The sequence below is a fragment of the Canis aureus genome, chromosome 7, assembly GCF_053574225.1.
Source record: "Canis aureus isolate CA01 chromosome 7, VMU_Caureus_v.1.0, whole genome shotgun sequence".
Taxonomy (NCBI): domain Eukaryota; kingdom Metazoa; phylum Chordata; class Mammalia; order Carnivora; family Canidae; genus Canis; species Canis aureus.
This window is the reverse complement of record NC_135617.1, coordinates 58,493,253-58,507,995: the sequence shown is the minus strand read 5'-3', so window position 1 is coordinate 58,507,995 and position 14,743 is coordinate 58,493,253. Positions and strand designations below refer to the sequence as shown.

Sequence of the window (14,743 nt, the reverse complement as noted above, 5' to 3'; positions counted from 1 at the left end):
GCATCGGGGACATTTAACAACCTTCACTGACCTGCTAATTATTATTTACAGTAAGACAGAGCATTTCCTCTGCGGAGGCAAAGACATAGAACATATTTTATATATATATATACTTGAATCCCCATAGCACTCTCTGGAAGCAGACAGAGAACAGAAAGAATGAATGGGCAGGTCAGAATGGACTTAGCCTTAGGAGATGAAAGGAATGAATCTTCACTGTCCTTTATTAAATTCCTCCCAGAAACTCTCCAAAGATGGTATTAGAAAATATGAGAATCACATTGTAAACTCTTCAGAGGCTGGATCCTATTTTCATGCATCTCCTGCTGGTGTGATGCACAGCTTTGTGATGGCAGGTTGGAGAAGTGTGTCTGAATTGACTGCCAAGGCCGAAAGAGGCTTTGATTCTGGGCTCTTCCAACCCTGTCCCCAGGGCATGGACCATCCCTGGCCTGGTGCTGCCCAAGCCCTCCACCTCCACTGACAGAGGCTCATATCAACTTGTACTTGATTCCTTTGTCTTATTATACTTCTTAGGTTGAATTACTGTGTGGCTCCTGTGAGGCTCACCCTTTAGTTCTCCTTCTGGACTCTGGAGTCAAAGAGGGTAAGTCTACTAAGTTAGTGTCAGCTAAGCACTTGTACCTACAACAAACATGTTCTCATCTCACAGGCTCTAAAAGGGAGAACTCGGCAACTAGTGGTTCTTGAAAGCAAGACTTCCCCGAAAGTCCTCCCGGGGTGTGTGTGTGTGTGTGTGTGTGTGTGTGTGTGTTATGGGGTGTGGACTGAGTGTTTCTAGTGTGAAGGTGCAGAGCATGGTGTTGGAGTCAAGCTGTCTGGGCTCTGCTCCTGGCTGTGTCACACAGCTACATGGTTTGCATATGACACTTAGCCTCTCTGTGCCTCAGTTTCTCCATCTGTAGACTGAAAATAATAATAGTGACACCTTCATAGAGTTGTTGTGAAGATCAAATGAGCTAATCATGTCTGTGAAGTATAGCACAGTGTCTACCTCGCTCATTGGTAGCGCTTGATCCTGTGAGCCCTTATATGCTATTCAGCATCCTTCAGGAGGAAGCACTGATTATAATGTGCAGAAGATACCTGGGGGTCCTGGTGGCATTATCCTCGGTGCCACCCCTTCAGTCCTGCTCTTCTTCCCTCCGTCTTTATTCTACTCCATCCTTTCCCTAGTCTAGTCCCAAGAGACTGTACTCCCAGCTGAACAGCCACTCCTTCTAGGGGGATGTGGTCTGAGACACATTCACAGGGGACCAGAGAAATCTGAAATTCTTCAAGGTCCAAAAGAATGATTCAGAGGGTGACACCTGAGTATGGTGAGTGAGACAGGATATTTTGGGGGGTAAAGGGAAAAGTCTGCCCAGTATCCCCTCACACCAAGCACCCCTTGACTCACCCAATGTGGAACATTCATTGGATGTGTCAGCAGCATCATATCTTTCTCAAATGCTTTAATGGTAACATTCTCTACCTCTCAAATCATGACGAGCCTTCTGATATGGCAAGCCTGCATATTTGAATGAATTGCCAGATTCCTTTAGTCAGAACTAATGCTAAATCACATAAAATTAGAAGAAAAAATGATTGGCAAATGGTATTAATGTTCCAAATGTTAGATGGGTTAGAAAAAAAAAAAAGAAAAGAAATATAAAGAAAGGAAGCTGATATTTTTTGAGAGTCTGTTGTCACCAGGCCTGTGTGAGGCGGTTAGCCTGCACCCTCCTTCCACGGCCCATGCGGTGGTGGTCATATTCTCCTTATCTTCAAAGATGAGCAGTGAGCAACCCCAAGGAGCCTGCATTGAGTCAAGAAATCAAGAATCCCAACCCCAGTGGGTCTGTATCTGAAGGGAAAAACCTTGAGGAAGTAGGGGAAGTTTCGAGCCAGGGATCAGGGGACCTGGTTTCTAATCATGAGTACTGATGCAGGCTGGCTTCTGTTTCTTCGCATATAAAACAGGAATGAGAATATCTATTTAAGTTTCTCCCAGGGTTTGTAAAGTTGAGTTTTGATCATTTTATTCATTTATGTGTAATATTTACTTATACACACATGAACAGAAACATGCCTCCCCGCCACAGAACTACCAATGTCCATTCCTTGGGCCCCAGCTCTGGCCCCATGCCCTGGATATAAGGCCCTAACTGTGTCAGTACTTAGTTTCAGTGATTCCTACCAGATGCTTAGATAATTCCTTTATACACCTGGGTCTTGAACTTGTTCCCTCTCTGCTATTACAGGGATTTTAGCACATTTACACTATCTGTCCTTTTCTCTGTATTTTTGCATAATACTATTATCTTCCTAATCTCATGGTTCCTTTCATAGTTTGAAGTAATATACTTAAATTTTTGTTTTGTGATTCATCAACTTTTAGGCAGTACTTATTGTCTTGCCACTGGAACAGAAGTGCCACAGGGGTGAGAATCTCTGTCCCTTTGGCTCCTTGCTGCCTTCCAGGGCTGGGGATCACCCTGACACAAGGAGGCACTCGCTTGCTATTTGTCGGATGAAAGACTGTAACATCAGCCAAGAGGACACCTGCACTTCCTTCCCCACCCCACCTCCCCCACTTCCTTGTCAGAACTGTACTATTCACTTTACCTTTTCAGGGTTTTTAAGATTTATATTCTAGGTCTTCCAAGTTGCATCTGTAGGCTGGTTTGAGAACCTGAAAAGAGATACACAGCATATAAAATACTGTGATTATGAAAATATTACATACTGCAGAACCAAGGAATGTGACCAAATTGCCATCCTGAACAAGGAGACCTTGGGTAGAGAACATTCCAGAAGCCAAGGCCAGATGGATTTTTCTTTTTTCTTTTTTTTTTTTTTTAACACAAGCAAATGCCATCGCAGCCAGTTGTTATCTATGGAGGAGAGTTGAGGGCTGTAAAACTCAGAAAGGCCTTTAAATAGTGACTCCAATAGTGCCTGGGTGGCTTAGTAGGTTAAATGTCTGACTCTTAATTTCAGTTCAGATCATGATCTCAGGGTCATGGGATTGAGCCCTGCATTGGGGTCCCTGCTGGGCAAGGAGTCTGTTTAAGATTTTCTCTCTTCCTCTGTCCCTTCCCTTCCCTCTCTAAAATAAATAAATAAATAAATAAATAAATAAATAAATAAATAAATAAATAAATAATAAAAACAAATAAATAGTGACTTTATAGACCACCCCTATTCTTTCTAGCTGTGGCTCTGATTTGGGAGTATCTCCAGTGCTTTGCTGGGAAGGGTGCCTCCTCCAGGCTAGTTCTCTTCCTGTATGTGTTTCTGGGGTGTAGATAATTCCACTCAGCTTTACCCACTAACATGATCTCATCTTCTTTGAGTTCTAGGCATTTGTAAAATCTTCTAGATTGCTGTTGGGATCCTTTTGTGTTTGTTATGGATTTATTCTTTTGCATTTATTTCGTGTTATTTCAATGAGATTTGGGAGGAAGTATAGAGATAAAAGGAGGCTCAAGATACCATTCTGAACTTGAGCATTTATTTTGAAACTTTTAAAATTGATGAATATTTCTTCAGGGAAGAACTATGAGGCCTTACGGTTCAGGTAAGGCAGGTTGTTTCAAGTGGGTGTTCGATGGGGTCAGAGAACCAACATTTGCATCCCCAAAAACAGGGCTGTGTCATGTCCTTAGAAATAAATGAACAGTCCCATCGGTGCTACCTTGAGAGGTCATGTGTCAATGAAATGAGAAAAGAGAAAATAGTACTGGGATGAGAGGAAAGATGACAGGAGCATTTCATAGTTTATTTTCAAGTGCCAGTAATTTGTACACCTGGAGATTTACTTTGCAGGCAAACGAATTGAGACTCATTGAGCGAAAGTTATATAGCAAGAAGTGTTGGGCTGGTGATAAGCAGAAGGAAGTCTGCAACCTAGTTCTGTCTTTTACATGTTCTGTGGGTAAATAAAATTGGCCTTGTAGGTGTGGTGGGGACTGGGTGAAGCGACACATGGAGTGTCCCCGGCACAGTGTGGGTTCTTAGGGACTGTTAATCCTCATTCCTTAGAGGCCATGGGATGGACCAGCACAGAAGAAAGATGAAAGATCTTTATACCAGCTCTGTTTGGTTTATTGCAGTCAGTTTCATATCTTCATTCTGTCATTCTGTCTCTTTTTGTCTGTTTATCTCCCTGTCTCTTCTCCACTCCCACCCCAACCCTCAGAGCTAGTAAAATCTTTAAGCAGACTTTGAAAGAAAATTGCATGGTATCAGCCACAGGAATGTGCTACCATTTCACGGTGGCCATCCGCAGCTCTCTCCCAGGACCCCAGATGGAGAAGCCCAGCTGGGCACAAGAGCCTTTAGTGGGTCAGCGGGGGAGGATGGGTGTTTCCTGGATGCTCTTTTGCCCTCTCAGACATTTCCCTTGAGATAGAATGATCCCCTAGTTAGGGGACCCTAGACCCCTGGTCTAAGGCAGTCGCTGTCGTTCCATGGTCAGGGGCTGTGGCAACGTTCTACTAAGCTCCTTATCACCCCACTTATGGAGGTGTTGCTGGGAAATCACTGTTGGGGCCTGAGGGAAGCACATTATGGCATAATCAGGACTTGGCAGAAGATGATTTTAAAAGTGCTTTGTCTTCTTCTACAACGCTACCTGCAGATCTACTTGGTCACTTTGCCAGCAACAGTTCATAGGTCCACATGACTGCCAGGAAAACTGGCATGCCCCTTGCCCACCAAAGTCTGAGTTAGCCCTGCCTTGTGCCCACCAGCCTCTTATCTATAGACATTTCTTCTCGTGGTAAAGCAGATGCCACCATGAGCTCCCCAAACTCCCCGAGGTCAAGCCTCTCCCCCCACCAACCTCACTAGCTGTGTGACTTTGAGCAGTTTACCTAACCTCTCTGTACCTCAGTTCCCCCAACTCCAAAGTGGAGTGTTAACTTCAAAGTGGAGTTACCAATAGAGTTTATCTCAGAGGATTGGAATGGGAATTCAGGGAGTTAGTTTATACATGAAAAGACCTAGGACAGTGTTCTCAACTTCATGCTGCCCAGAGCCCCTGGAGGGCTTGTTAAAACACAGATTGCTGGGTCCCACCCCAGAGTGTTCCTTCAGTTTGCATTTTTTTTCTTGGTCCATTCATTTATTTATTTATTTTTTGTATATTTTTTTAATTGGAGTTCGATTTGCCCAAAACCAGACAAAGATCCCATCAAGAAGGAGAATTATAGACCAATAGTCCTGATGAACACAGATGCAAAAAGTCTCAACAAGATACTAGTTTGCATTTCTAACCAGTTTCCAGGTGATAGCTATGCTGCCTGAGGACCCTCCTTATTAGAACAATGCTGCCGGGGAACCAGCACTGTATGATTTGTTATTCATCATTTACTTGAAAGATTAAAAAAAAAAAAAAAAAGGAATGCCACAGTATCTTTGGAATACATGGCCTGATTAAATAGTACTTTCAGAAGATTCTGGTTATCAAGGGATTAGCTAGCCCTCCTACAGAGCTGGAAGGCCTGGAGGAGGATTAGAAGGTGGTGGGGACCAGAGACAAGCAGAGCAGCCTAGAGGCATTTCAGTATCCAGGAGCCCCGTGGGCCTTCCTCTGCTGCTGAATTTATGGGTCAAAAAATGAGACAGGCTTTGGGGAGCCAGATAAGGCCTGCCTTGCCTCACTCCCCAAGTATTTTGGGCTCAGCGTGGTACCAGGTGCCGTGGAGAGATCATGACACAGCCTGGGCCCCTGCCTTCAATGATCTCACTTACCCAGTGAAGTTTACCACACACCAAACAATAAGAAGACACTGTAGGTGCTTAAGATCAGACACGGTGCCACCATAGATGCTGTCAGAGGTGACTCTGGGTCATAGTGCTGGAGACGGTGCACCCGCTGACCGGTGCTGCAAGCTTGCTCCCCCGTATTCTAGTTGTATGGCCTTGGAGAAGATGCTCTAGCTGGCTGAGCCTCAGTTATCCCCTCTGTGATGGACAGGACTGCCCCCACCCAGGGTCCCTGCGACAACATGAAGCACTGCGGAGCCCTGGGAGAGCAGGGACCTGTATATCCCAAGCACTGCGGCATCCATGGCTGGTCCCCGGGGGTGTGGCAGGTGTGCCTTACTTTTGGTGGAATGAGCACACTCGGGAGTGCAGCGCTCACAAGGTGGGCTCAGCATGGGTGGGGGCTCAGCATGGGTGACCATCCTTGTTATTTGGGGTGAGGACTGGCCTGATTAGGGGAGGCCATTGGAAGATGCAGCAAGGGCTCTGGATCAGGAGGGACGGCCCGGGAAGAGGAGGGCAGGAGAAAGAAGGTATTTCAGATGTGGCCTAGGGCATAAGGCAAGTCTGGGGAAGCGAGGAGGGGGAAGGCTGAGGAATAAGCCTGCTGGGTAGGGGGCTGGTGAGGGAGGAGAGCCCCAGGGCTGTGCTTCCAGCGAGGGCTGTTCCTCTCCCCAGGACTGCTTTCTCCTAAAAACCAAGAGGCAAAGAGCACAGGTCACAGTTTCATTTTGTTTCCCTTCTAACTGACAACACGTTTTTTTTTTTTAAGATTTTATTTATTCACGAGAGACACACACACACACACACGGGGGGGGGGGGTGGGGAGGGGGCAGAGACACACAGGCAAAGGGAGAAGGAGGCTCCATGCAGGGAGCCCGACGTGGAACTCGATCCCAGGACTCCAGGATCAGGCCCTGGGCTAAAGGTGGATGCTAAACCACTGAGACACCCAGGGATCCCCAACAACGCATTTTGATAGAAAAGATCAACCCAGGCATAAAGGACCATTTCATAACGTTCTCCCATCGTGCCTCGGAGCCTTAGATCATTCGGTGCTCAGGAGGCTTCTGCAATTTGGCTGCAGCTTAACATTCCAACTTCATCTCCATTTCTTCCCGTATAGGACTTTGCTGGCTCCCAAAACCAGGGTCCTACCTGGAAAACTCCTATTCAACCTTCAGGACCCAGTCAGTGCCTCGTCCCTACCCCGGCCCAGTAAGAAGAGGTAACTTGTGCTCTTGTGCTGCAGCCCGCATTTCCGGGGCCTCCAGCCTGGAAGGAGAAACACAGTTGAGCAAAGCTCCCTGGTTCCAGCCCCAGCCCCCCCCCCAGTGACTCTGGGAGTCTCAGCCGCCCTTCCAAAGCCTCCTTCTCTAGTTTTCCTCTGAGTCTCCAGAAGGTGTCATCTGTGTGCTCCTGTGTGCAGCTGTCTATCCCCTCGTGACATTTGTCAGCTTCCTTGTCTGCTGAGCGGGGGGCGGGCTGCCAGGTTGCGCAGCTCCCGTCAGCTGCTGCCATCTGAGGCCACAGCGTGGAAGGCTGTGCTCCCTTTCCCGCCGTCCCAAGGCCTGACTGCAGACAATGAGAGTGCAAGGCTACGAGCAGCCTGTGGAGAGCTCACCCTCGCCTTGCCCTTCGTGCACCAGGACGACCCTGACCGCTTCCGTGGAACCTCCGCCTTCCTCCTCACACTTCCCAGAAGCAAGCACGGACGGTGCTCCCAATCTACAGGCGGGGACCCCAGCACCGGCGGCGCTCAGGTGTCTAAGTGACCGGGTATCTGCGCACGTTTTCAAGGCTGGGAGAGGGCAGCTGTCAGTGGAAACCCAGGTCAGCTCGGCCCCAGAGTCCAGAGCCTTCGTCTGGCCGCCGCGGTGGGCCAGCGGCCCCCTGGAGATGCAGCAATGCAGTCAGGCCCCCCGGTTGCCTCGGCAGCCGCTCAGCTGGAAATCTCTGCCTCGTAGCAGAAGCTCGACAACCACTAAACGAGTGAAGGGATAAATAATCCGAATCTTCTTCTCATCGGACCCTCTCACCCTCAACGGAGGGGTCCAGGGAGGGTCTCCATATCCTTCCCTAACCTTCAAAATCACATCACTGATGTCGCTTAGATGGGTTTCCTGTAAAGCGGGCTGAGGTGCCAACATCTAGGAAATGGAACTCCCATGTCAAAGGTTCAGTGACGACAAGGCCACCCCGGCTGGTTTCTGCCCCCACCTGCTCATGCAGGCCTCAGCCCCCTGCGGAGCCCTGCCCCGTCATTTGGGGAATCCGGGGAGCACATGCCATGTGCGCCAGTAGTGGTTGCTACGTGGTGTCCTCTCTCCCCTCCTTCCCCCCTCGAGGCCCTCCTGACGATGTCCTCTCTATGCATGGCCCCCCTGAGCTGCCTCACTCTGTGCCCGAACCCACTGCAGGAATACAGCCCACCACATTCAGGGCCTTCTCCTCTGAGATGGGGGCTGGTCCTCACAGTGCCAGGGCCATGCTGTCATGCTGTATCTGCTTAGATGTGAGGGGGCCGTTACCCTACTCTGTGTCACACATTCCATCATCTGGGTCAGATGATGATGTGAGCGCCCCATGACTTACCATATCCTTTGGAAATCCTCTCCACCAGCTTCACGTAGCAGCCCCTCTATCCACAGTGCCCCAACCCATGTTTGAGACTGGCAATTATGTGTGTGTGTGTGTGTGTGCACGCACTTGAATTGCACATGTGACTCCACGCTGTCCTCTGTCCCCTCCTTGCTCCCCACACTACACACTAGGCTGCTCCTTGCTTTTCTTTCCTCATGATGCTAATCAATCCCGGAATATAGATGTTTGCTGGTCTTGGCTCCTCACCCTCCTCCCTGCTCATCAGGCAAATCCAGCCACATATGGATTCGTTTTAAGGATTATCTGGGACCCCCTCCTCCTGACCATCCCCTAGCTACAGACTTAAGAAGACCAGCTCCTCAGTCCAGACATCAGGTGAGCCAGCCTACTGGGGGAGATGAAGGGCGGATTGAGCTTTATCAACAGGTCTGGCATTTCCAGATTTAAGGCCTGGATTTACTATGAAGCTGATGAGGGCTTAGGTTTCAGGACCTCCTTCCCTGATTTGCATGGAAGAGGCCCCAGGGCTCATATGTCTTTATAAAATTGGCAAAAGTAAGTTATTTTAAGGCAGTCAGTTAAGTGCTGGTTTTTCTGTCCCCGTCTTACCTCCAGTACCTTCCTTCCTGTTGAGTGACATTGGAGTGGCCATGGGCATCCTGGGGGATCCAAATAAAGGGCAATTAGGTTGTTGCCATTTCCATGCATAGTTAGGTTATTGCAAACCCTCCTGATGTAGGAATGGCGGGAATATTCCTGTTACCTAAGGGGTAGACTTGTCCCACATCATGGCACAAAGATGCAGGCCCAGAGTCATCTCTCACTGTGACTGTGTCCTATGGCACCTGGCACTGGCAGTATGAGACAGCAGAGGAGAAGCCAGATATTGATGTGTGGAGCCAGAAACCATGTTGTGGAAAGTTCTTCTCAACATTACATGTCCAAAATTTTAAGTGGAAGATTAGGCATCTCACCAGTGCCTAATGAAAACTATTACTGCAAAATACCATAAAAACCCGAAAAAGCAAATTTTGATCAATCATGCTGGAAGAAAGACTAAATTGCCTTTCCTGCCCACATAAAGAAAATAATACTTAATAATCATCAGCTACAGAAACGATGCCTCAAAAAAAAAAAAAAAAAAAAAAAAGCAAACAAAAAAAAACCCAGTAGTAGGGAGGTGTGTCAGAAAGTTAATTGATAAAGATACTACAGGCATCATCTTGGCTTTTATAATATTTTGGTATTTGATGGCTTTTTAAGAATTTTGTAATATCTTGCAGTTTCTTTGCTTCATTGTAAATAAAAATTCACATTTTAAACACATAATTCTGACAGAATTCATTCTTTGTAGCGTACTTCGTATTTTCTTAACTTTAAGTGTAATTAGCTTCAGGCTAGTTCTAATTGTATTAGCCTGAATGGAATGGTATTGGCTTCAGGCCCACATAATCTGCAGCTGTCCTGGACATGGAGTTAGTCTTTGGACCCCTGCCCCCTTCTTGTCTGAATGTCTGCAGTGCTGGGGTAAGGTGGGGAGAGACACCTTTGTCCCTGTCAGTTTCAGTCATGGCAGCCATAAGAAGGTGTCTTTCTAGGTGTCTGGGTGTCTTTGTAGGCTTTTTCTCCTCAGATCTTCTTATTCTCCCCCTGTTTTCTTAGCTATGATGCCTCAGGACTTGCTGCCCAACCCAGCCTCAGTCAAGACTCCAAAACCAGTTTCTACGTGCCTTCTGCTCTGCAGGCTCCCCTCCTGAGTCCAGCCAGACTTCTGTGGGCCCTGTCTGCAAGGTGATGTTGGCCTTTCCCTTCTTTTGTTCTTTGTTCTCTTCACAGAGAGTCTAAAGATGTGCTCAGGGTAGACAAAGCTCTATTACTAAACAAAAATCCCATGCAACATCCTCATTGCCCGCAGTTCTGGAAAGAGAGGCCCAGAAAGTCTCCAAGACCAGGGTTTGTGAGGGGTAAAGGAAAGGTGTCTCTACTACTTTTTGAATTGGTAATATTTGTATTTGAGGTCTCAACCCAAACATAGAGAGGCATGAAGACACCCCCGTGTCCTTCTCCTCCATCAATGTGACAACTTTTCTGGTTATTGGTTAACTTCTACTCCCACTAGGTGGAAAGACCATTTTATTTGTAGGTAGAAGATGTGATAATGACTCTGCTACTAATTCACTGAGTGTCCCAAAACAGCTCATTTCCCTCCTGGCCTTCATTTTCTCATTCACAGGATGAAGCGATTAGGTTATATGATTGCCACAGTTCCCCAAGGTAAAAATTATCATGAGCTATGAATCATTATGACTGCAAATTTCTTTTTTTAAGATTTTTAAAAATGTATTTATTCATGAGAGACACACAGAGAGAGGCAGAGACATAGGCAGAGGGAGAAGCAGGCTCCCTGCGAGGAGCCTGATGCGGGAATAGATCCCAGGACCCTGGGATCATGACCTGAACCAAAGGCAGATGCTCAACCACTGAACCACCCAGGCACCCTGTGCTTGCAAATTTCTAATTGAATGGAGCTTAACTACTAACCTTTGCAGAACTGGAACTTATATTACCTCAGCTCAGCATTGAGAAGAAATCACAAGAAAACAGATCTGCATTAAGGAAAACAGATGGGAAAACAGCAACGAAAACCAAATTTCAGTACAATATTTTATACCAACTACAGCTGTAGTGTTCTATGGTCATCAAAGCCAATAATCTAAAAGGTCAGTTATGTTTATTAGATTTTAGTAACTAAGGTAGGCAACCAGCAGAAGTATTTTAGAAAGATTAGCACCTTCAAGGTGGACTTTTTGCTATTGTTATTTGTGTGGTTGTTATTTGTGTGGTTATTGTTATTTGTGTGGTTGTGTGGTTGTTATTTGTATTGTTATTTGTGTGGTTGTTTTGCTATTTATTTGTGTGGTTGTTATTTGTGTGGTTGCTATTGGTATTTGTGTGGAAAAAAAAAAAAAAAGCTTGTTCTCAGGATTCTCTGTCCTCTCAACAGTTATGGTTAGATAGCATCTTGTCACCTCTAAGTATGCACAGACCCTCTGTCCTCTGCCATTGTTACAAAAGCCCTACCTACCCTTCACTTTCTCAGTTAAGAAAAAAAATAAATGGCTGAAGGAAGAGAGGAAATCCAGAATATTGGAAGATAGCAGGGACTTCTCTGACATGACTGAGGACAAAGGCAGTGGAGAGAGACCAACATGGCTTCAAACACTGGCTCCAGGAACTTCCAGAAAGAATAAAAACACAGGGGACAGCTTGGAATGGTAGAAAGACAGAAGGAAGCAGGAGTCATCCAGGTCCAGTCAGGAAAGAGGGACATTTTGGTGGAGTTGAAAGGTTCTTCAAGGCCATCTTTCTGCATTTGTTGAGTCAATGCTCTGTGACTAGCCTCCTTCAGATTCCCAGGTCTCTGGGGGAAGAGCATTCCAGACAGGCATGGGAGGCAAAAGAGCATGCCAGCTTCAGAAGAGGGTCAGCCTCGTTACGGAATAGCTTAGCCTCTGGTTTATACATCAGCCCCTTATGTGTTTGGTTGTCAAACACCTGCTTAAAAGAAATTATCTTTCATTTCTGGGTATGTATGGGCCAAATCTAACTGCTGGATATGCCAGGCTGAGGATCGGTGTGTGGACTGCAGAAACTTCATCAAGCTACTGCTTCCCTGGTTACTGGCCCAGCCCTGATGATACACACTCCCTCTCAACAATCTTCGTAACTGTAACAGAGCTCAAAACACATTTTGCAAATAGATGAGGGCCATCACTGCACTTTGGAATATACTACTTAGCCAATACAAATAGTTTTCTTTCTTTTCTCTCTCTCTTTCTTCTTTCTTTCTCTCTCTCTCTCTTTTTTTTTTTTTTTTTTTTTTTTACCAAATTTGGTAGTCTGGTTTATCACTCCCTTTTGCCCTCTGGCAGTTGCAACATATGCCAGTGGTTTGTTGTGAAGCACTGGATCTTTGGGGTTGATGATTTGTCGCTTGGGTCTATGTGGCAAAAGAGGTGGATTCCAAGAAACACATGTTTAAGAAATTCAGGAAGGAGCAAGGAAGTGGATATGATCATTGGCTAATTGGTTTGTTAGGCCAAAAATGCCTTTTGGTGCTCACCACAGCACCGGCGCCAACTCTTAAGCAGCAGTGACCTCCCTTGAGGTCGCTGTGTGAATGACTATGATAAATGGCTGGTTTTGGAAGGTTCGGGATTTTTCTCTCTTTGCTTGTTCTTTTTTTTTTTTTTTTTTTTTTTTTCCTCCTTTGGTTGTTTGGGATCTTATTGAAAATCACAAACCAGAAAGAAAACAGCTGCCAAGATCAGTGGTGAACATTTCAAGAGTCAAGTTACTGTGGCCTGTGGCTCTCAGTTCCACTTGAAGAAAATTCAGATTGCTCTGGTGATCTCCCAGGACATTTTCCCTAAAATACTCACTTACCCTTGGTTTACCAATGAGCAGGAGGTGGAAATGGGCAGAAGGGTCAGTCAAAATAATGTGGCAGGATAAATATATATCCCCTCTCTGCACCATCACCCTCCACCCCCCCCCCCCGCCCCACCAGCCCAATAATTGTGTCTATATGAGACTAACACTGAGTCAGAGGGTTTGGAACAAAAGCAAATCCTAGAGGCTAAGGACATGGTTTGGGGGGAAATTGAACAATTTTGTAGGCAGGCTCCCAGTGTACCTTCAACAAGTGATTCTGCGGCTGCTTGAGGTTAAGGCACTAGGTCAGCCTCTGAGCGTTTGTGGAAGAGCAGAAGGACCTGTAGGGAGGAAAGCTGCTTTCACAGAGTAAAGACCAGGCTAGTAGAAAAGCCTGAGACGAGAGTAAAGAGTCATGCTTTCTTTCTAAGTCTTGCTTTCCTTCTTGCTAAACTGAGAGATCTCAGCGAATGAGTTTGCCTGTGTGGATCCTACTTGCCCCCCAATCGATGATGCCCTCCATCCTTTGATGACAAGCTTTCCTTCTATGTTAACTCAAACTCACCTCAAATATTCGTGTCCCCCCTAGATGTTTTCACTGTTACCCTGGGGTGAATCACATAAAGCCAATTTCACGCTGTGATCAAACACATCACATCTTCCAGCACAGTATATTCTATAGTAATAATGTTATTAGTTTCTATCAAGTTGTGGCACAAGTATACCCCAAAGGGAAAAAACTGGAATTGTGGAATGTTTTAAAAAATAATTTCTCTTATCAACAGTGCCACAAATAGTGACTAAAAATATATTGTGCAAAGAGAGGCTGTTGGGACAGCTTTGGAGATTAATTTAGGATCATTTATATTTAGCATCTTATTTTCAATGCAAAAAATTTTTTAGCGCACTTAAAACAATGTCTTTTTAAGAAAGCTAAAATTCCTTAATTGTCATTTACACCACTAAATTGCTTAGATTTGCCTGTGCCCTCAGGGTGCATAGATTCTACATTGGAGAGGTCTGAATTAATAAGATGTTATGTTTACTTTTGGAATGCGTTAGACCATTTGTTAACTGTTGAATCACCCTAAGCTAGAGAAATGAATCTGATGTGGTCCACAGAATATATGAAGCAGAAATTCCTTTATCTAAAAACTCTAGGATATATAGAGTTAAATTTAATCCAAAGTGAGATTTCCTGAGGTCTTGAATGCTAATATGTACCGCATTAGTCTCGAGATGGGTAGGGTCCTTCATAACAAAATAGAACACTTGCCAAATCTGGTATCTTAAAGGAGTAATGTAGACTCCAGCCTTCTGATTACATTCTTTGGATATTAAAATTCAGTTTGACCTAGATTCAAAGTGACTAGATACTTTTCTTTTTTCTTTTTTTTTTTTCCCTATAAATTTCAGGGAACTTCCATATGAAGGCAGAGGAACTGTATCTAAATCTCTCCTTTAAAGACACTCATAAAAATGCACTCAGCGCTAAAAGTTTCCACCCAAGGAAATGAACAAAACAAGTTGGATTCAAAGGCAACAACAGCAAAAATGAAAAGAAGAAAAAAGAATTCCACAATTAGACTTCAACATGGAAATATGTTCTAAATAATTTAAGTAATTGTGGTCAAATAAAGAACAGAACAGGCAAAGAGCTTTCGTTTTTGCAGGAGCAACATTTTGGTTTCTTTCCCTGTGCCCATCAGCATTGTAAAATGTTTGTGCTGGGAGAGACGTCATGAGTCATCCCCTCTTCCAGGCCCCCTTAGCAGAGGAGGAGCCCAGAGAGGCAATGGAGTTGGCCACTGTTGGGGAGCCAAGTAGTGGTAGACTGGATAAACCGGAGACTTGAACTCAGCCCTCTCCCAGGTCCCACACCACTAGCAGTGAGTGCATCCTAATAGGTACATAGTAGGCCTTTGTGGGA

General features: G+C 45.5%; 1 protein-coding gene across 3 annotated transcripts in view; it reads left to right on the top strand.

Moving 5' to 3' along the window:
- Window positions 1-14,498, top strand: part of LOC144317435 (uncharacterized) — an 80,237-nt gene extending 65,739 nt beyond the window's left edge. Inside the window, exons 11-16 of one of the 3 annotated variants that reach the window (XR_013383434.1) lie at window positions 538-607; window positions 6,902-7,952; window positions 8,601-8,754; window positions 10,042-10,170; window positions 10,929-11,099; window positions 14,230-14,498. The gene's annotated coding sequence lies outside the window, so the exon portion shown is untranslated. The remainder of the gene's footprint in view (window positions 1-537; window positions 608-6,901; window positions 7,953-8,600; window positions 8,755-10,041; window positions 10,171-10,928; window positions 11,100-14,229) is intronic. The other 2 variants (XR_013383435.1, XR_013383437.1) reach the window with 2 other exon arrangements.
- The last annotated feature ends 245 nt before the right edge of the window (window positions 14,499-14,743 follow it).